Source organism: Microtus pennsylvanicus, chromosome 6, assembly GCF_037038515.1.
Source record: "Microtus pennsylvanicus isolate mMicPen1 chromosome 6, mMicPen1.hap1, whole genome shotgun sequence".
In the NCBI taxonomy this organism is placed as follows: Eukaryota; Metazoa; Chordata; class Mammalia; order Rodentia; family Cricetidae; genus Microtus; species Microtus pennsylvanicus.
Window position 1 is genome coordinate 41,306,935 of NC_134584.1, and position 23,539 is coordinate 41,330,473.

A 23,539-nucleotide genomic window follows, 5' to 3' on the forward strand; every position below is an offset into this window, starting at 1 on the left:
AACATGACAAGAACAGTTTTATAGTAAGATAAATAGGGGAAGACATGCTGTATTAGGTGAGAAAGTAGAGAACTAGTAGAGAAAAACTACGTGTTATGGAAGTGAAATATCTCCAAAAATTGGACAAGGTGAATGCCTGATCCAATGTCAGCCTCTTGAGAGGTAGTAGAGAAAGGGTTTTCCGTAGCTATGAAGCCCATCCTGGAACTCACAGCTGTAGATCAGGCTGACCTTGAACTCACCAGAGACCCGCCTGATTCTGCCTCGCAAGTGATGGAATTAAAGGCCTGCACCACCAATGCCTGGCTTTAAAAAAAAAACAACAACAAGAACCTTATATCTAATTTCCTTTATTTTGCTTTTTTTCCTGACCATTACCATAGCAACTTGTAACCAACACATTTAAAAAAAAAATCCACAATCCATTTTTGTGGATTGTGGGTACAGTTTTCTAGGTTACTTCCTGATGACTGTGGGTATTGCGGGTGATAATAATCTTATGAGGACCCAAAGAAAACTTAGGATTATGGTCAAGTCCTTACTAGAATATTCTGTGAAGCTGGATCATTTCAGCCAGCAGTCTTGAAACTGTTCTGGATGAAAAACTTAGAGGAAACTGCAACAAATGTACTCTGAAGTGTTGGATCATCTGGATAATCTGTTCCCATTGGAGATTTTTCAGAGGGTCTTCCTTGATCAAACCTTATTTTTCTTAATCCAGAATAAATCCGCAACCTCTCAGTTCCTTTGGGGACAAAAGCAAAACCTCTTATCCAAAGTAACATATCTTTGAATTAAATTTTGAGGTCAAGGCATTTTCAAAATATGTAGGTTTGATTAATCCAACATTAATAATCAAATGTCTTTTAGCAGCTGTTGCTTTTTCTTCAGCAGTCAAACTATTCAAAGACAACACAATAACATACAGCATCCAGATTCTCTGTGTATTTTCTATCTTTACATGGAAGCTAAGCTGGGGCAGATGGGAGTGAGTAGCATTAGTTTTTCTCTCAAACCCAGGTTGCTAGGTTTGAGTTCCAATTCCTAGAGCTGGAATTCCAATCCAAACTCTGGCCTTGGCTGATGGCTAGAAAGCCTCAAACAAATGGCTTTTTCATAAGTTCATGCCACAAAAAGTTGGGCGCCAAAGGAAGCACGATTAATGAAAACTCAGGATCAGAAATTGAGGTTCTATGAAAAGCAAAACAGCCAGCTATTTGCTCTTACCTTGAAATGGCATCCTGGCTCCAGGAATCTCAGAATGAGACTGTGTTTGATAGCTGTCCCATCCCCCATCTCCTGCCCCTCCCCAACACCCAATGTTTTAGATTCCTCTCTAGGGCTGGGATCAAAGGCATGCACTATTAGCAACTAGTGTGGCTACTGGGATTAAAGGGGCCTGTCATTGTGGCTACTGGGATTAAAGATGTGTGTTACCATAACCTGGTCTATAAGGATGACCAGTGGAACTATTTTGCTGTCAGGTCTTCAGGCAGTCTTTATTTATTAAAATACAATTGAAATGCCACTACAAGGTAGGTTGAACAAAAAGTAAAGGAGAGGCAGACCGAATGGAAATAAGTCAAGTTTTATTTTCTTTTATTTTCTTTTTTTTTCCAAGCCAAACTGTATCCAGCTTTATTAAAGACACTTTCCATAAACAATCATGGTTTTCCAGGCAGAACATGGGCAGACAATCAGTAACAGTATACAAGAACTTCCAAACTCCCTTCTTGTATCGACTACCAAAATCAGAAAGCCACTATAAAACCTGGTGAGTCTTCATTGGATGCTCTGCAAAGGGGGAGGAGTTTAGAGTGAGGGCTGACATTTCACTTCGAGGATGTTGTTTCACAACTCTTCACAAGCCGACCCTGACTTTCAGGAAATGAAATGAAAATGGTAGAATTATCAATCTGCAGATCCACAATCTTCTATAAAAGGAACCGCTGTGCTTTTGAGGACACTCAATGATATCACTGCAAAGTCCGGATTGCCCAACAGACTGGCAAAACCAATTTTGGGGATCAGGTTCCAACAGGTCTCTGGTCTTAAGGGAGTTAAGTCTATGTTGATGGTACAGGGGGAAGAGGATATATAAATGAACTGAGTTTTCCCACACATGTCAACATGTCCCCAGGACGCCTCTCCTGGGAGCCAAGAGGAGTCTTTCAAAATTATCAGGGAAAGATGTTTTCCATCATGAACCATCATTCATCCAGCTTGGGAGACACTGCTAGTGACACGTGTTCCTCCCCACCCAAAACAATGAAGTGTTCTGTGTGCTAACAACATAGCTTTAAAAAAAAAGTAAAACAAAATTCTGCATTTTTATAAAACTTGATAAAAAATAGTATTTCAAACTGTACAGTCACCAGAAGTACACAGTTATCAAAAACGCACACATTTCACTTGGCGTCTCCAGCACCTTCAGCTTTTTGTGCCTGGTCTGTTTTGGCGTCTCCATTCTCTGCAGGATTATTGGCATCCTTACCAGCATAGGCCTTCCCCTTCTTCCCCTTGGGTACCTTCTCTCCCTTCTTTGCGGGGGCCTTTTTAGGCTTGGACTCTGGCTTTGAAGGAGCAGGTTTAGCAGACAACCTTGCCCATCTTCTCTGTGGCTCTTTCTTCACCTTGGCTTTATCTCCTTTAGTATCCCCTTCAGCCTTTCTTTTGGGCGTGGCGGTGGCGAGGTGGGGGGGGGGGGGGACGTCGGCGCTGAACGCAGGGCTGCAGCGGTGCGCGGCTCTGGTCCGTCCAGGGGTAGTTCTCGCTGCTTCTTCACACTGCTCGTCAAGTTTTATTTTCAAATGAAAGGCTTACATGTCATTATATGTTGAAGGAAAGTTCAATAAAGGTAGAATTACAAAAAAATAGAAGCAATGACCTTTTCCATCCAAGCCTTAGCCTCCCATTTCTATTGCTCTTCTTGTCACCTCTATGCTCTCCCTGCATAGCAGAGAATTTCTGTGCAACTATCTCAAGCTAATTGATGTTTGGCTTTGCCTCTCCTACCACTTCCACTGGTGTACTGGGCACTGACCCTTTAACAAGTATTTACAGTGAAATCACCACTACCCTTTTTGAGGCTTATACTGTAGATATTGAAACTATGGTTTTCCTTATAATTTACAAGCTAACCCAGACAAGAAGTATCTCATCTCCACAGTGATAATATATATAAAAATATTCATGTATATGAGATATATATATATGTATATGCATGAGAGTATGAGAGATATATTTCACTAGAAGTCAGGAAGTACTTCATCAGTCAAATGAAGGGTAAATTTAAAACTTGAGGCTACAGATGGCTGGCCAATCACAAATCTGCTTGGAGGAGGAGGAAGAGTCGGCAGCTGCTCCTTTATGCTCCCCCACGGCCTTGGGTTCCACCAGGTGTGATGCAGTCCCTATGGCCTTTCAAGTACCATTGAGCAAGCATCATTAGCATATCCCTCAGCGTCATTTTGCCCTTGCCGCTATATATAGAACAGAAAGTCAAAAGACAAGAGTCACCTAACGAAGCAAGCCAACATTGAAAGGACAGTAAAAATAAAACTTTAGAGGGGAGAATAGTGTAAATGGTAGAAATTATGGAGATTAAGGCAAGTAATATTGTTATAACAAGAAAAGGCTGGTATTCACAAAAGACAAAAGCTAAATAAAAAAGTGGGTTTTGCCATGGGAGGTGAGAAGGGAGAGGGTATTTACTGAACTAACCTCTCTCTGTCTCTCTGTTTCTCTCTCTGTTTCCTTCTTCTTCTTCTTCTTCTTCTTCTTCTTCTTCTTCTTCTTCTTCTTCTTCTTCTTCTCTCTCTCTCTCTCACACACACACATACACACACACACATTATAGGACAAATAAATAAATATTTCAAAGGAAAGAGGAATGTCTTGAAAAAAATACATTAGATTCAGATGCTATTCCTCCCTCTCTCTCACTAGTTTGAAATACAGCTACTCTTGAGGAATCCTTCCATATTTTTTGTCACATTGTCTCCCAACTTTACTGTTGCTCTGTGAAAGACATTGCCATGTTTCTCTATGGACCAGAAGTGTTTCTCCTACATGACTGACACATTGAATCCACAGTAAAAAAGACTTCAGAGACCACACAACTTAAAACAGTGGAGGTCTAGGTGATTTTTTCCTGCACTGTTGGTAGAAAGACTTTTTCAAGGACATTGTGATATTAAAAAGCATAACATCTCATTGAGATTCATGATCCTTCATTTCCATTTGATCTTCAGGTCAAGGCTATAAATAAAATAGTTTCAGTTCAAAGGATGCTATCTTTGGATTTGAAATGTAAATGTTTTAATATTCTGATCATCCCAAAGTCACTCCATGATCTGACAGCTAAGAGCAAGCAGAGTTAAACACTACCTTCTATCTTCGGTTTTCTTCCAAAGACTCTTAGCATATAATTCCAGTCGTCTATTCACTTGGTGGGGAGTAGAGTTTGATACTGTTCTCATGTCAGATATCCATGCCAATGATTCATCATCCTCTTTGGCTCCTTCCATAGGTAGAGAACTTAGCCACTGGTTAGCTTGAGCATTGTAGGGATAATAATGGCCCAGCCTAGGTCAATTCTAAACTTGACTCCTTATATCCACTTGGACCAATTACATTAGAATCTCTAGTGATGGGAAATGTGTACTTTTAAAACCTTATCATGTGTTTATAGCTTCTGATTTTATAAAACACAAAACAACTGCAGCAAAATGAGAAAGCACAAATCAATAAAGTCAATACAGGTTTCCCAAATGCAGAGAAAACTGGGGCTTTCTTTGCCTGCAGAGGTTATTGAGGTCTTCAAGGGTCATTACAGTTGTCCTCCTGCCTCTGCCCTCTTCCTTACATTAGGTTTGCCATCTGGACCTGCACATCCAACAGACAGAACTAGGTGAGCCCAGCAGAAAACAACCTCACAGGCAACAAATGAGTGGCAAGGGCTTTCAAAGTGACTTCATTCACCCCTGAAGAATTTTTATCATTTCGGGCCTCTTCTAGTTCCTATGCCCTTTGAGTTAAATGAATGCAGGGGCATTGCATTCATTGAACCAGATTAGCAGAGGGAGCTTGTTATTCCTCAATGAGCCACCTGCTACAGACACACTCTCAAGGTGCCCATGAGGGTTGTCTTCACTCTCTGCACAGACTCAGTGTGGTAGGCCACCCCTGGGGGCTGACTTCTTAGTAAAAGGATGGCATGCTTCTATGCTCCTAGTCCCCAAGAACTGTCACCCACACTGAAATCCTCATCCTTCCATGGGTATTACGCTTGAAGGTGATCAGGTCATGAGACTAGATATCTCTTAGAAAACAGCACAAGAGACATTTCTGCCCCCTTTGCTCCATGTAAGGACACAACCACCTGCTGCATACATAGAACACAGCCTCTCCAGAGCTGGGCTACACTGTGACCCTGATCTCATTCTCTCAGCCTTTGAGACTATAAAGGTTTGTTTATGAAGCGTTCCGTCAGTGGTTCTTTTTTAAATTATTTTTATTTTATTTTTTTTTATTTATTTTTTTATTTTTTGGTTTTTCGAGACAGAGTTTCTCTGTGGCTTTGGAGCCTGTCCTGGAACTAGTTCTGTAGACCAGGCTGGTCTCGAACTCAGCCGTTAAAGGCTAGGCTCACAACCATAAATATAAAATTATTTTTAAATTATATCAACTATCCCTTCCCTTTCCTCCCTCCAAATCCTCTCAGCTACCCCTCCTTCTTCTCTCTCAAACTTATCTCACACCAAGACCTGGGATTCACACATGTCTTGGTTTTACATTGTTGTAAATATATAACAGAAAACTTAGCAGATTCTTTTTTTAAAAAGATTACAATTATTTACTTAATGTGTATAATATATTTATTGTGCATATACACAATCAATCAACAGGTTAATAAATAAATCCTGGTTGTTGGCAAATTGTAACTTTTTGCAAAATGAACGCCATGTTCTTGTTCTTTGCTGCCTGGCCTCCAGGGACCAGTCTTCATGCCTAGAGAGTCTGCGAACCTTTGCTCACACTCAGAGCAAGCACTCCTGCACACGTCTCTGTTCTTCAGCATCATCCTTAAATGTCAGAGTCTTGAACGGCACCACACTTGGACCCTCACGGCTTTGCTCTTATTTCACATCCTTTCTTCCTTCCCCTCTGACTTCTGCTGCATTCATGAACCCCTATACTTACTTGGTAATCTGCAATGAACGTTTACCATAGTTTACCATAGGTAAAGGCCCATATCGTCATCATATTTGTCATATAATGCAACACTTTACAGTAGAGACCTCTGAAGACATCATCATCACATACCACACACCTTAGGGACCCACTGTTGAGTGCAGAGTGAACGCACCAAATAGAAAGCAACAGACGTTAAAAGATGTCATTATAAGTATGCTTATGCCACGACAGCAGCACCCCTCTTGAACGCTTTCTCTCTTCTCATCACTCATTCGGGTGAAGCCAGTGGCCATGTGTTGAAGGAGACATGAAACCTGTAGAGGAGATCATCTTAGACATGGCCACCACTAAACGAACAAGTTAGGAACAAATGTACCCTGAGTAGAATTTGTGGTAACTTCAGATCCAGCCAATATCTTGGTTGTATCCATATGAGAGTCTGAAATCCTTAGCAGAATCACTCCTAGATTCCGAGCCTAAAGAAACTGAAGCAGAGTTTGAGTGTTTCAAACTGTTAAACAGTATAACCATTCATTATACAGCAATAGATGACTGTTATCACTTAAAACTACAGCTCTCTTACTAACATTCCATAAAGCTAAGAAGACTGCTTTTCTCTTTATCTGAACAAAGCAGTATATTACTGGGTGTTCCTAAGATCTCTCGTTCTGAACATTAAAAACGTATTTGTTACAATATAGACCACTGGGCCTATGAGACAGCTTACTGGATAAAACACAAGGTTGACGACATGAACTCAACTCATGAAACCCATGTAAAGATGAAATAAGGATCCATACACTGTCTTCTGACTTCATACATGAGTCACAATTTTCATACCATAGCACATACATATTCCTACACCCACCATACACACACAATATCTATAAATAAAAATTTAAAATATGGATGTATTTAGATGTAACGAAAAGCATATATATTCCATTAGTGCCAAATTTTACTCAGAGTAGTACATTTTCTAAATAAAGACAAGAAGGTAAAAATCTAGATAAAAGACAACTAACTACATTGCCTAAACTTTAGGTATATAAACTCTAGATCCCAGAAAATTGGTTTGTGCCAATTGGGTAAGGGGGAAAGGACTGAGGACATAGCCTGATTCGGCACAGCAAGGAAGATTGCTCTTCTCCGGTAGTCAGAGGACTAGTCCGAGGGAGGATTTCTTAGTGTGGCCACAAACCATTTATTTTAGAATCATTTGGAGTTGGGTAAATAGAGGATTCCTGAGCCTTCCATGATAAGATCTCCAGGTCGTAAACAAACCATACAAATAAGTATTTAAGATGATACTTCTCATAGAAGGTTTGAGAATCATGGACACAGCGGCTAGGGATGCAGATCTTGAGCAAATGTGTTCAAAGCGTCTCCTCTTTCAGGGGGTTGGGGTTGTTTGCACCTGCAGTGTCCTCGGTGCGTAGAACTCTGGGAACACATTGCTGCTTGTAAAAGAAATTTGCACAGCGAAGTGTCAAGGAAACTGCTTGAATCTCATCATGGTTCTTTTCAGGACAACATAAAAGCGGGGCTGGTAATCTCTCATTTACAGCGCTTCAGGATCGACGTGAATACTTAGCATGGGTAGTCCTCGGAACCCAACCAGGGCTGCCATAGTATGACACTGGATCTGGCTTTTTTATGGTTGTTACACAGAGGCTTCTGAAGGATGGAAAAGCCACTTTGCCTCAGAGATGCTCAGAGCTGGACAATATGTTCTCAGGGTGCTTGTTGGAGAGATACTGAGGATGAGGGTTCGAATGAGAAATGGCCCCAGAGCCTCGTGTAGTACACTTTATCCCCAGCAGGAGGCGATGTTTGGAGACATACTAGGACCTTGCGGAGGTACATCCTTCTGGTGGAGGAAGTCCGTCACTGGGAGCAGGCTTTAAGGGTTCATAGATTTTCCCTACTTCCTGTTCTCTCTATCTCTTCTTTCTGTGTGAGAATAGAAACGTGGCCAGTCGGCTCCTGCTCCTACCTTCATGTTTTCCCTGTTGCCATGCCTTCTGTATCATGGAATCTTAAGCTAAAATAGACCTTTTTTTTCCCCTTTAAATTGCTTTAGGTCATGGCATTTTATTATAGCAATACAAAATAACTCATACGCTGGGTGAGCAATCTTAGCTGAGGACACCTGTTTGGTATTTATGGGAAAATTATTTTTCCTTATCATTTCCAAATGTTCAAGCAAGGCTATGAGAACGCCCAAGGTGTGGCATCAGGAAACATCGTGACATGTTTGCTCTTATTTATCATGTCTGATATCTTTTCCTTTCTTTTCCCTAGAAGGAATTTTGATAGTTCTAGCCAGAGATTTCTAGGTGTTGGCTGGCTTCATTCATAAATGATGTGTCGAATACTTAAGTAGCAATTTTGAAAACACTGTAAGGTTTAAGTAATTCAGGCTAAAAAGTTAATTTCTCTAGAAGCAGTTCAGATATTCCACTGTTGAAAGACAGTAATGGCATTTGCTCTTCTGCGCAATCCCCCGTCTTCTCTAGAATTAAACTAGTAGGGGAGACAAATCCACTTAATTTACCTTAGAATTTAATATACAGTATATTTTTGTCATGATCATATCACTAAGAAAGCTTTAAAAATATTTTTTAGTTGCTTTTCTACATTTTTTTCCTTCAAGAAGCACCTTCCCTTTACTGCAGGCTAAAGAGTGACCTTAAGAAACAAAGGGAGAGGAAGTGGAGGTTTGGCAGCCTTTGGAACCTAAGTCACAGGAAGCTCCTTGTGTTCTCTTCAGGATCTTTTCTGAGGGAAATTAGCTCCTGTGTTGCTGAAAGACTTAAGAGTCCCATGGATTCCTGTCAACTGGCTTGAGCATCCCAGAAACAAACCCTTGAGTATCTTTCAGTCCTTCCAATGTCTGAAGCCCCGATAATCTGACTGGAGGAGTCTGAGCCACCCAGATAAGCCACTCCCAGATTCCTGAGCCACAAACTACTAACTTTGGGTATATGTTTATTAGATACCCAACTTTTATTTCTCAGACGTACTTTAGTTGAAAGTTTTCTTTAAAAGAAAAAAAGTCTAACAACTAGAATGTAAATCAAGTCTAAACCAAACACTATATCACCTGAAACTTCTTGAGTTAACAGGACATAAATGCATTACCTTTGCACCCTATTGATCCAAAAATACTAAGTAATTAAAAAAAACTGGTATCCAAAATACTTCCATTCTGAACCATGGGATTAGGATATTCAGACTGCATCATGACTTATTACTGGAAGGACATTGGTTTCTTCTTAAGATCGCAATGTGCAGATGTGTACTGGACCCTCGATAAAGCAAGCAAGAAAAATCTGGGCAAGAATGATCTGATTGCACTAAACCAGAAGTACATCCCCAACCGTAACTGCTAGATCCGTTTTCCTGTTGGCCACTGCAAACCTTTGGTTTATTTGTTGTTTAGATAAACAATCTACAATCAGCTGAAAAGAAAGGGTGCTGACTTGATCATTTCTGACCCTACTAGAGACATTTAAGAACAATTCATTTCTTGTCAGTTAAAGTAATTGAGGCAAGACTTAGCTCTACAATGACATGGAGAATTCTGTTCGATTTTCCAGGGTAGCTGAGAAAGAATGCTGTGTTTATTGTGGAATCCACATTCATGTTTTGAATACACACACACAGAGAAAGAGAAACAGAGAGAAAGGACATGAACAGTTTTTAGTTTTATATTTGTCATTCGCCCATTGTATTATTATCATTTTCTCAAGTTCTCAAGTCATCTTCCACACTAATATTTTGTTGGCAGTAATTATTTTTTCTTTTTTTCTTTCCTTTTTCCTTTTTCTTCCTTCCTTCCTTCCTTTTTTTTTTTTTATTTACTGGTTCAGTGTTTTGGTGGTACTGGTGGTAGTGGTGGTATAGGGGATTGACCCTAGGGTTGTATTCATGCTTGGTACCTTATAGTTTACTGTGATAAGTCAGTATTTCAGTTCTTTTCAATCTCAAAAGTATAATTTATCTAAACAATCACCTTCTCATTCTTAGGTTGTTTCATCAGTAATGATGTGCTGAATAGTTCTCAGAATTTTGCTTTCTCCTTCACCTCCCTACCCCCTCTCTCCCTCTGTCCCCACCCAGTATAAATTACAAAACTGCCTTCCAAACACTGCCGAGCAGCTTACAAACTCAGTGGCCTTATAGTGTGATTCCCACTTTACCGCATTCCTACCAACACTAGAGAACGCTTTCAGTGGTACCATTTGCTTTTCCTGACATTCTAGAGCATCTAAATACATTTCTGTCATCTCCACAACCATTCAGCACTGTTCGTTTACTTCTTTGCAAACACTTCCGTTGATAGTAACTCCTTTTTAAGGACGATAAAAATCTTGAGTCAGTAGCACTAGCACTGAATTCCTGTGAGTGGCAGCAAATGTAATGAAAAAGGTCTCCAGTGGTTTTAGAAGACTATAAACTCCTTTCCACTAAGAAACTCGCATTTTAAAATCATGGTGAGTCATACAAAAGAGAGAAACCAAAAGAATGTCCCACCAAAAAACTTGAGTTTGCTGAACAGGCCGTATTTTGGGGATCACAGTCATCAGATGCAGCATAATCCTTGCTTAAACATGGTTCTGAAACACCACACAGACTTCTCTCAAACAAGTCTCTTCGTTGAAGATGCTGAACCTGAGACAGAGTGTTGTAGATAAGTGTGTGCCTTGGACAGGGACATAGGGGTTTGAATCTTGGCTTTTTGGTCCAGATTATACCACCTAAGTGTCTTGATGTTTCTTAGAACCGTGCAACAAAATGTTAGGTAAATGAAATGACACATACCCAGCATGGTGTCTAGTGAGATGCTCAGCATGAGTTAGATATTTTTCTCAATATTTTCTACACAGCACCAAGTCTGGAAGGAAGCGTTTGTTGCCCCTTTCCACCAGCAGAGGGCAGAGTAAGAATGAATTTGACTTCTGCTTCAATTCTGACTGGGAAAAGTACAACGTCATCTGAATGCAACATTTCGATATCACTTAGTAATTCTTAAATCTTGAGAGGGGCCCTAGAGTCATAGCAATAGAAAAAGAAACATGAATAATTTTTAAAAATTACTACAATATAATTTGAAAATACAGAACTGATTGATATATATATAAATATACTCAATTACATATTTTAAATTACATTTAGCACATGTGCATGAGTGCATACCTGTATGTGTGTGATGTGTGTCTGCATGTGTGTGTGTGTGCATATGGAGAGATTGAAACGCAACTTGTAGGAGTCAGTCCTCTCCTTATATCACATGGGTTTGGGGATTAAACTTAAATTGTCAGGCTTGGCTGCAAGGCTGCAAGAGTCTCTTCCACCTACACATCAATAGGTACACTGGCACAAATAAATATTGTCAAACTAGGAAAACTTTGATGGCAGGAAAAATATAAAGTAACCATGAGGATTTTTTTTTAAATGAAAAAGACTTGTCCATGCCCTCCTAGTTAGTCTAAAATACGATGCAGGTGAAGACACCGAAAGGCTGGAAGACTCACACAACCAACAACACCAGTTTCTCTTTTGAGCAAACAAGATATTTTTCAGAAACAAGATTTCCCAAAATAAGTGTATGTGGGAGAGATGAAGAGCAAACACCAAATGAAAATAAAACCGCTGTAAATAGAGTTGCGTTCTGAGTCATCCAAGGCTGCCCAGGAACGTGCCTGCCGAAGGAAGGAGGAGGGGCAGATATTTCCACCTCTCCTTAGTCTCTCTCACCAGCGGCAGCCACTTGCCATCACATTCTCCTGCAGATGGTACATGACTCTCAGGAATACCAGCCCTGTGGTTCGTAGCAAGCAACTGGCAGCCAACTATGTGGTAACAGTTTTAATGGTGTTCGTCATGAGCATTGACTTGGCTGACTTCTTTAAATAAAGATTAAGTTCTGTTCGATAGCTAACTTTTTTAGCTTATTGCGTGGCGTTTCTTGTCAATAAGAGAGAGACGCTCATATCCACTGAACTCAGGCCAGCAAAGAGGCCAACAGATCTGTAGGAAACTTCCATGGAGACAGCTGGAGACAGACACCTGGAGGTGGTCCATTCTGGCTCCTCCCATCATCCCTTTCAGCTGTGCAGACACTCAACCACCTGCTGGAGCCTGTGGACCACATTGCTGCCTGTCAGGAAGCAGAAGTGCACTTATTATACCTTACTGTCCAAGGGCCCCTGCCCGTCTATTGATCTTTTAAGTCAACCCCAGTGCCTGTATATAATCCATTCCATTAATCAAAAGTAACTGTAGACAGAAGAAAAACTATGACAATCTCACATTCTCACACCCACCCCAGACATACTGAATGGAATCACCCAAACTGTACATGTTTAATTACAGTGAATGAACCCCATAAACACATTTGAAAACTGCTGAGCTAGAGGGGTGCTGGAAAACACAGGGTAATAATAATATATACTACAACAATATCACATTTTCCACAGGATTTACTATGTGCAAAGTTACTTTATATACCTTCTTCCACTGAACTATAATAGCCATCCTGGGACAACTACAGGGTAAATGGCAAACTTACATTGCACATTCTATATGCATCATATTGCCGTAAGTGTTGACATATGAGTTAAGTCCTGTCGGGATCCTAAGTGTTAAAGAACGGGGGAGTGAATTGAGATTTGTATCCAATGTATCCAATACCCTGAATTGTGAACTTCTAAAACACAACACCATCTCACTGAGTTTTGGGGGAAAACAGAGGCAGGTCTTACCTTTCAAATGAGGCTACACAGGCACCAATGTTCTGAGCTGACATCAGGATCCAGTTCATTTCTGATGAATTGTAAGTCTGGGTGTTGATTCTTGTATTTGTCTTTGTTGGGCAGGTGTTTTGTTCTTCTGTTTTCTGTTTCTTTTATTGTCTTCTGTCCTCATTCACCAAGGGCTCTAGTGACTAGCAAGTCTTCAGATCCAGTGGGGTGTCTCTGCTGAGGTTTATGGGGGTTTGGATGCCTAGATTCAGCGTAGCCTTCTGTTCTTCCTTCTGGTGTGGGCTGTGCCTGTGCCTATGGAGTCTTCTGGAATTTCAGGGAATGTTTTTGTAACTGCAAAATGATGCCTGCCAATAAAAGACCTACCTTACTTTCCCACATGGTTAATCTATAACAATGTGCATGGGTATGAATGTATATGGATTCTTGGAATAATTCAGGTTTTTTTTTTACCTGCAATACATAAAATGTTTAATCATGTAATAGAAATGAAAAACATGTTTTTAACTTCATGCATTCATTATAATCACTCACTTAAAAATAGAATGTAATCACATTGTAATTCTTATATTGCCTGAAAAATTTAGTTGGAACATACAAGAGGTAGGAATATATATATATACACACACACACACACACACACACACACACACACACACACACACTAGAGAAAGAACATGAGAACAGAGAATAAAGAAGGAAGCCATCAAGAGAGTGTGAGTGTTTTTTTTCCCCCTTAGGCCCCTCAGACAGAAAAGCTCTGTAATGCTGGAGCCCCACCCCTCCCCCAGACAGCAATAACTGAGGTCATTCTTATTCAAACCACCACAATCTTCTTTATCCTTTGTTTTGTTTTCTGTTTTGTGCTGTGTCTGTCCCTGCCTGTGGCCCTCCCTGCCCTTGTCCCTGCCGCCACCCCCACCCCTGCTCCTGCCACAGTTTATTCTACTGTAGGTGAACCATTTTCTTTTCCCCAATGACTGTAAAACTGTATAATCATATCGGCAGGAAAAGCACTGGGTTGGAGTTCCATTCTGCCCAAAGATGGTTGCATCTTTGTATCAGACTTCTTCTCGCATCCAAAGAACCAATCTCCAATTGCAGAGTTCCAGATCAATAGTGAACCAGTTATAATTTTATAAAATCACGTGATGGCTGATACCCACTTTGCCCAAATCTAAATCATAGGTTCAGCTCTGCTCTAGGGGCTTCTGGTGTGAAGAAAAAGAATTTGAGCAATTATCTATTAATTTTTTTTCTTATAGTCGAAACTGGACTGTTATTACCAGTTCTGATTTAAGCATACAGAAAATTGATAAAGCAAAACCCAGCGGTGCAACCTGTAAATCCCACGGGAGGCTTTCTACGCTGATGTGGTGTCCTTTTCCGTCCGGTATCACCGCCCATGCAGGGGATGTGAACATAATTGCTGGATGATAATACGGTCCATGCAGCCTTCAGTGAAACTTTCTACACAAAAGCTTTTGGGAATTCTAGCCACGTCTCTAACTTGCTCTGTGAACTTCACAATGTCATATTGCCTCCTGGTTCTTACCTGCTCGTTTGAATCACGTGGCTGCGTCAAACGTTCTGTGGTCTCAAGGACAAAGCTCACTAGAAAAGTCATTTTTCACTCTGTGTGTATTATTTAGAGCACATTTGACTGCAGTTAGCAAAATCTAACTCAAAGTAGTTTTAAATATAAGTGTTTAGAAAGTATAGCAAATGTCTGGTAAGTAGGACCGACTCCAGGGCTGACTTTAAGAAAGGGTTAGAAGGTGAGTAGTCAGGATGAGGGCTGACCACACCCTTAATTACACTACCCCCTGCTGGTTCCCTTTAATGAGACCAATAATTAGTCAATTCCTTTCCTACAATCAAAAGGGAAGCATTCTGCTCTCATCTAATGCTCCAAGTTCTGAAAATCACTATCAAGCACAAATTCCAGGCTTGTATATCCCCTATGTCCTCCTTATCAATGGGCATAAATAGCCTGTCCACTGGGGGTGCTCAAATGGAAAGGGGAAACGGCAAGAGGAAAGACAATGATCCCACGGAAAGAGGTGACTTCAGCTTCCACCTATGTAGCCTGTGTATGATTTTGGCTGAGGCAACCTTGGAACAACCTCAAAACTGAATTTATATCAAAGGAAGAGACTATAACGTATCACCAACCCCAGAAACAATCCTTGATTGAGACTCCCTAGCCTGTAAGACAGCATCCCAGGGTTCATCACTCAAGTGTTCTCATGCAACGTTTCCTAATTTGTATATTTTCACTTCTTCTAGTTAACGCTTTTGCTTATGGTTCTGCTGTGTCTGCCTATAAATCCTTTTATCCATAATACCAAGAACATGGACAGAAAAACAATCTGAGCTCCCTAATAATTTCAGTAGTTGCTTCACAGTGGCACCAGCTGCAGAACTTTCTGGACTTTGATATTTATCCCACCCATAAATAAGGAGCTTAATAAATTCCTTGGAGGCAAGCATCATGTCCAAACAAAATGACACAAAGATGAAAAAAAAAGAAAGAAAGAAAAGATAACTCCATTTGGGCATTTTATTTCTCTAGCAAGAAGGACTTTTCCCAGAAAGAGAGCCCCTGACCCCAGCCAAATGGTAGACTTTTAACACCTCTGAGCAGATTTGATTACTAGCCCACCCTGAATCTAACAAAGATCTCCCAAGTTAGTGTAGACTAAGCAATAGTTAGATTCCGGATCAGGCTGCTTCTCAGACCCAGACCACAGTACCTGCATCCACCCCCCCACCCCCCCACCCCCGCCACATCCACTCCCACCCTACCCCACCTCCTCCTTCCCACAGACAGTGACAGGCGTCCTATGGAGAGCACAGTCTGACTCTTTGCTATAGTGACAGGCACCCCGCTGAGAGCACTGTCTGTGACTAGTGAACAGACATCTAGGAGCCTGAATTTCTCAACCGGAGAAGTGAACTCGCAGGTTCTGACATTGAAGGGCCACCTGTGACCAGCGCTGTCCCACGTACCCTCCCCCAACCCTTCCCTTCTGTTTACTGAGGAAACAGAGAGCCTGGATATTTCCTGCTGAAACCCTCGTCTGGGACCTCGTAGAAAGGATCTGACGGACTGTCACAAGGACTTGATTCCTCCTGGGAGCTCCTGCCTACCATGCTGCTGTGTGTCTGTCCGTAGTATTAACAATGTTTCTAATAAGCTTCTTGTTTGGTCAAAAGTGAGACCCCAGCCCCCAGACACCCCTAAGAAGTCGGGGGTGTTTGGGTGAAAGCATCATCCCAGCCCCTGGCTCCCATTCTTCGAGTGCCAAAGAAGCAGGAATGGAGCCGGAAGCTCCATTTCAAGCCCCTCACCCTGGGGGTTGCCTTGATCTGGACTCCACCTTCGGGAAAGCCCGCCAGGCACTGACCCCTCCCCAGGGAGGGTCAGGACTACTCCCACAGGCTATTTAGGCTGCTGCCCAAAAAAGGAATACGTGGTCTCTGTGGTTTTGCGTGGTCTTTCCTGCTCTCTTCCCCTGACCATGCTTTCCTGGACCACCCAGAAGCGCTGCATTAAACATGGGAATCTTTTATTTGGTCTGATTGAAATTTTTTGCATTGGCGGAGAGGCTCATCTTAAGAAATATACCTAACACTTCTTAGCACCAACAATCCTCCCCAGTGTCCCCTTTGAAGGCCACACCCAAGATCTTTCAGCTACGCGTGGATGCTGAGTCATCTCCAAGCACTGTGTTCCCTTCTCTAGTTCTGCCTCCATCTCCTGCATAAGCAGTGGCTGCCCAGCCCTTCCTTTTCTAGCAGGGGGCTGCTGGTCTCATAAACTGCGGTCCTGTGGCTCTCAATTACAGGTGCCCAGCAAGAAGCACCTCTCAGGCAGAGGACTAACGATCTTGATTTACCTAGGACTGTAGAAAGTGAAGGATTAAACCAAGCATCCTGTTTCTGGCTCAGTGGTCCTTCAGTCTATCTGCTTGGTGGGGAATTAATTGTACTTGGGAAAAAAGACTTGACTAATTAAGATGCTAAAATCGTAATACTATGAGGGCAACTAACAAAAATGGTCAACATCTTACTCTCTTGACTTAAGAATATTACTTTAGAAGTAAGTGAAGAAAATCTCCAGCTTAATAATTGTGCTGCCTGGCTCCCTAATGCATATTCGCAGTACGTCCATTTCTGTGCAGCACACTTCAGACGAAAACTTCATGTTTTGATATATTTGACATGTTGTGACACATACGTACGAATTGCTTTGCAGCCAAACTTCCTTGTTTACAAAAGCGCTCATTCCTTGATGTGTTTTTAAGAGTCTCAGTGACACCCTCAAATTTAAGTACCATACTGCCCGCCCTGCAAGTCCTTAGGAGAGAGAGAGAGAGAGAGAGAGAGAGAGAGAGAGAGAGAGAGAACCATTTTTAATTTCTCTTGCACTGAGAAGTCAAAATGAGTTTTAAAGTTCCAAAGTCAGCAATGTTCCAACCATCTTACCCTGCATTTCAATGTTTTTACTCTGGTCCCTGCATGTTATCCCCCCCCTCAAAGATTCATAACAAAAAATGGTGAAATGGAGGGTTCAATACTTTTAAACGAGATGAAAAGTGCTGGGCCAAATTAGGAAGACTGATAGACATAGATAGAAATAAACTACCGGCAAAGTGGTGCTATTTCCTCTGTCTAAAAAAAGCCCACTGAGCCAAGAGCCCCCTCTGTGCGCAGACTGAGCTGTAAAACGAAGGAAGGAAAAATCCTTAGCCACACCAAGGTGGGAGGAAGTAGGACACTTAAGTAAAGAGCCTGCTAAATATTTAATGCCTCAGGTTCACTGAGCCGCTTAGCCACTTTGGTATTTACGGCTTTGATGGCTTCCTGCCGTTTGCTCTTCTCCCTTTCTAACCCGCGCACAAGGCTTTCACTCCCAACAGCCTGTCCCCAACCGCTCTGCCACTGCCCCTTTGACCTTCTGTCGCTTTGCTTTTCTCTTCAGCCCAGGATTCCCTCAGTCTCTTCTCCCTGCTTACCTGAGACTACAGATTCCTCTAACACCCAGATCTCTTCACTTCTACTCTTTCTTTTCTTTTTTTTTTTTCCAAAACAGGGTTTCTCTGTAGCTTTGGAGACTGTCCTGGAACTCGCTCTTGTAGACCAGGTTGACCTCGAACTCACAGCAGAGATCCGCCTGCCTCTGCTTCCCAAGTGCTCGGATTAAGGGCCTGCGCCACCACTGCTTCGCCTCACCACCCTGCTTCACTTCTATCCTTAACTTCTGAGCTCTGCGTGCCTGTTCCTTGCAATTCTCCAACTGGCACAGACCTTTGTGACCATAGGGAAATTGTTAGGTGTCAGACACAGGACAAATGACTCAGTTGCCTACTTAACATGTCAAAGAGGAAGCAGAGCTGGTGCTGGTGGAGAAGCTGCAGGCACTGTATGAGATCCAAGGAGTCCCACAGAAAGCCAATAAGGAGGAGGAGTCCCATATATAAAAGTGAAGAGCCATTATTCTTATACAAATTCATGGACAGTCTGTGTGCCCAAGGGCCTCTTCCATACTTCAGTCACGTGATAACAGGCACTGGCAATAACTTTGCAATTGCACTTTAAAGTGAGTGTCGGTGGCCATATATGATCAGTGGCTGTGTATTGGACCACCAGGTATGAAGGCTGGAGATTGAGCAATGTGAGCTAGCAGATAAATCCCGGTGCATAGAGAGATTCAGTTAGTTGCTCTGGCATACCAATTTATTCTGGAAGGAATTCTGATACTTTGGATAATCAGACTGGTTTTCTCTTAAACCTCCACATTGCAGGAGCATTATGATCATATAGCCAAGAAGCTTCTCAGTTTCAGGAGGTCCCATTCAGTGTCTGTGTTACTGGTGTTATATTTAGGAAGTGGTCTCCCATGTCATGGCGTTCAAGGCAGAGAAGATTTCAAGACAGTTTACTATTGGCTCTGTTGTGTGGTTACTAGAGATCAATCATTGGTTACTAGATATCAATCATTGATTGCTACGTACGGCTCTCTCGCCGCCGGCTGCAGTGGCATGGAGATCTGCCCGTGGTCTCATGCACCGTCCCTGCTTGGGACTGGCCGCTTTTGGGACCCGGCAGCTTGCAGTAAACCCATCCACTTGGTGTACCTATCTGTCTGCCCCTTGCCCATCCGCCACCCACATGGCTAGCCTCCAGGGACGCCCAGGGGACCAGCCACCTTGGTTTGTGAACCTGCCGCTGGTCTCAACCCGCAGTAAGCTGCCGGGGAACTGCAGCAAATCCATAACATCTAAAATGAAAAAGATCAAGCAGGGCAGAAGGAAATACAAGTGTACAGTTTTAGGGGACAAAGCACAAGAAATGTAACGTTGAAGCCTTGCTTGGTACTGAAAGAGATAAAGAGGAATGGAGTAGAGGGAAGGGTCCCCTCAGAGCAAGACCCCAGCCAGCTAATCCTGCAATTTGTGAGAAGAAAAGGCCTTAAGGAATGTCTTGTCCCTAAAAAACAACAACAAACCAACGCCTATGCCAATACAATTCAAGAAGGGTCCAGGTTCCAGGTTTCGTGCTAAGCAGGCAGCAGAACTTGGCAACTTTGGTCATGTGGTTCTGGCGAGAGAGTCACAAAGGAAATATGAGTAATGGGATTGTGGGATCATCCTCTGTGCCTAAGGAAAGCTGCCGAGACCAGGCATCTGTCAGGGGTGTCCCTGCATGGAGGCCTAGAGAGGCCAATACGTGAAGCTGTGAGGGTGAAGCCTGGATTTCCTTGGAGCCCCCAAGATGTTGGAGATGCCAGAGCTGTGGATCCCTGCCAAGGAAAGCTGCTGACAGGGAGTGGATGCAGCCCAAGAGAAGGAAGTGTGCTGCAGTCAACAAGACTGAGAGGACTGGGAGAGCTGAAGAGCCCTTTGATGTCAGGCATGGAGGGGTCGAGTTGGATTTTGGTCTTGCTTGGTCCAGTATTTATTTCCTCATGACACCCTCTTTTCTCCCTTTGGGAATGGGAATGTGTATTCTGTGACATTGGATGTGGAAACACGGAACTGGAGTTTTGCTTTTACTTGAGGTTACAATGAAGAGATTGCCTTGAGTCTCGGGAGAGATTTTGGACTTCGATGTAGTGTTGAGACTGTGGATAGCCTATGGGGACTTCTGAAGTTTGACAAAGTGAATTCTGCTTTATGATATTGCTACGAGCCTGTGGAGGGCCAGAGAATGGAACGTGTAGTTAGAATAAACCCCATAGGCTCATACATCTCAGTGCTTGGTCTCCAGTTGGTAAAACTTTGGGAAGGGATTAGGAGGTGGGGCCTTTTGGAGAAGGCATGTCACCAGAGGTGGCTTAGAGATCTCAAAAGCCCACAGAACATGGACAAGCCTCTCTGTGGGGGTAGAAGAGGAAGAGAAAATGGACAGGACTTTATTTCTGATGGAGTGTGCAGATGGAATTGGAAACAGACACAAAAGCCTGAGGAGGATGGAACCCACATGAAGCCTGGAGGACAGGGAGTGATTGTTTGGTCAGCTCTTCCTAGGCCCCTCCCCCACACTCAGGAGCCCTTTGTGACAGGGAGACAGGAGCTCTGTGATGCGGACCTGGGCCCAGTTACCAACTCCCAGAAAGAACTCTCAGCATTCAGTTGCCTGAGAGCAACAGTGCGATTCAGATGGAGACTTTTCTCTCTCTCCTGGAAAGTGTTGATCCTTCATGGCTGACCCCCAGCTCCACTACTTGGACATTGGACATGATCTTTGCCTTTGTGTGTGGGCTGGGGCTCTTCTACCTATTATCACCTCTCCTCCACCTTGACTCACGCTCACCTCCACCAGCGGAAAACACCACCATCAAAAGGGTAAGAACACCTTAGCCCCAGTCCAGCAGAGAATAGTTCCCTCTCTGTCCTTTTATAGGCTCCCCTTACCAAATCAAATAGTGAGGTGGCTGACGGGATCTCAGCCAAGAGCAGGACCCCATCCTCTTGATGGGGTACCTGGCAGGTAGGGCAGAAGGGAGAGTGGGCTCCAAGATGTCTGCTCTCAGACCACCTATACCTGGGGGAGGCCTTGTGACTCAGTGGTCAGGGACAATGTTTCTGGGATGGCTGTAACATGCATGTTTATAGGGTCAGTGGAGCTGTTAGGAAGGGCATGACGAGTCACCTCTGGCATCCCAAGGCAACTGCTGGTAGTTTAGAGCTGAACCTCTATTCCTCAGAAAAAGAACATTAATCAATGACACCCAGGTTAGATTTCACAGAGACAGCCCCCATTTGTGTTTATTTGCTGAGAGAAAAAGAACCCATATTTGCCCACATTATAGAAGCTTGAATGGGGCTGCAGGTGCTGTCTCTCTCTGTCAGGTGGTGAAGAGGAAACACAGCAAGGTCAGGAGAAAAAAATTGGGACCCTACTTCCTTCCCCTGGCAAGATGACTTCAACTCACATGATCCCCCCACCCCCACCCCAGTGATAACACCAATGAGTTGCAGAATCCCCAACCCCCTTAGGAGGCAGCTCCTGGGAAGGAACCCAGAATTGAAGACACTTCCGGGGATCACTTCTGTGCTCAGAATGAAATGAAGCTATGGACGTCCAGGGCTGGGTGCTGTGTGGGGAGGGATGGTGTGGGAGGAAGTAGCGCCATGCTGCCTGGATTTGGAGGCAAAGGGGTTGTTAGACTTCTCTGAGACATTTTCTTCTTTCAGAGCACTGGTCCTTGCCTCCCTTTTACAAGGAACCCCATGAAGGTTGTTAGAAGTGAAAGTGCCTGGTCCATGGCACAGTCCTGCCCAACATGCACCTTGCTCACGAATGACTGAGCTCCTCCTATTTAACTGTTCATTTAAACTGAAGGGACCGTTCATTCAGTCTCTGGTAAGATACCGGGTCCCTCCTTTATCTACCATAACCCAGTCTCGGTTTCCATCTTACAGAGGCAGCAGGAAGAAACGGAAGGAGGACAAGGTACTGGTTGTTTCACTTCTGCATAGGTGAGCCATCTCCAGTTCTCTCTGGATCCTCACTTCTGTTCCCTAATATATGGTCACCTGACCACAGCATAAGGTTTTCTTGGGAATAGGGGCCCTTTGGATGGGTGGGATATGAGTACAGTGCTGGAGGTGAAGATAACAAGGTCTTGTCGAGCAGAATGTGGAACAGTGGTTGTGCTGGGCTCCAAGGGTCTTTCCCTACTCAGCTTGCCCTGCCTCCTGATCTCATGAACTCCTGGCTCCAGTAGTATCTCCTGTCTCCCACAGCACATTAGGAAGGCTTTTCAATACCATCAGCTTTTGCCAGTTCTTAGGACAAGATGCTGTTGCGGGAGGTCCTCCCACTTCTCCAACCTATAGCTGCTGAGATACCAGCCCATTGGGGCGTGGTCTCTCTCCCTTTAAAAAAGCGGCCACTTCCCTCTCCTCTCTCTCTTCACTTCCTGCTCCGCCGGCAACTAGACTCCTGGTTGCGTTGCGCAGAGGGCTGTTGCCTGGGACAGTGATCTGTAAGTTTTTTCCCCTTTAAACAAATATCACCCTATTAATCATAATCCCAAATTGGTGTGGCATTGTTTGTGACTTACGCCTTCATTTTGGCACCCAACGTTTGGTTTTAGAACCTCTCCCGGCTCGCAGCCGCGAGTTCAGCTTGGCAGCCGCGAGTTCAGCTTGGCAGGCGCTAGTTCAGCTTGGCGGGAGCCCTCCCTTCCTCAGCCGCAGCGGCGGCCTTGGCCTCCCCACGTGGATTTAAACTCCACAGGCCCGTGAAGTCTCTGCCCGCGTGGTTTGCTCTTTTCTGAGTCGTTTTTAAATCTCCCTTGCAAGCACAGCTCTTAAGTGGCGTGAACCAGAGCACGCGGTTGCTGAAAGCTGCAACCCCTCAGGGTGACTCTGTCATGTGGAGGCATAAGCGGCTTCCAGATTGCTCTTCTCTACCCCTGGATTCTGGGTTTCTGGTTCCGTCTCTGGAATTGATTTAATTACATTTACTTTGTTGAGAAACTTGCATTTTCCAGTTTTTAACATCTACTAAGGCACTGAAACAGGACCATGTTTTCATCGCGATTCTGCAACAGCGCCACCTGCTGGATAATAGGTAATATGGCAATTTTCGTTTCTAATGCAAATTTTACTGCTTTGTTTTCACTAATACAATGGATTAGTAATTTTATATTTACTAATACAATGAATTACATCATACAAGGTTTATATGATTATGGGAATACCTTAATTTGCTTGTTACTAGGCTTCAGTTTTCTTTTCCATATTCTATCATTAAGGAAGAATATGACACTCCTAAGAACGATTGAATCTTTACGTACTAATAATGAACAGAAAAATATGGCACTCCTAAGAACGATAGAATCTTTACAAACTAATAATGAACAGAAGAATATGGCACTCCTAAGAATGATAGAATCTTTACGAACTAATAATGAACAACTAATTGACAGGATTAAAATTATTGAAAATCAGAGGTTATCTGAACAAGTGGATACTATGACAGACAAAATTGATTCCATATCCAAGGGTATTAGAAAGTTACCTGAAAGGGTTCAGGCTGTTGAATTTGACCTT

The 23,539-nt window shown here is 43.0% G+C and overlaps 1 pseudogene; it reads right to left on the reverse strand.

Moving 5' to 3' along the window:
- Positions 1–1,587: 1,587 nt before the first annotated feature.
- Positions 1,588–23,539, reverse strand: part of LOC142853038 (non-histone chromosomal protein HMG-17 pseudogene) — a 29,133-nt pseudogene continuing 7,181 nt past the window's right edge.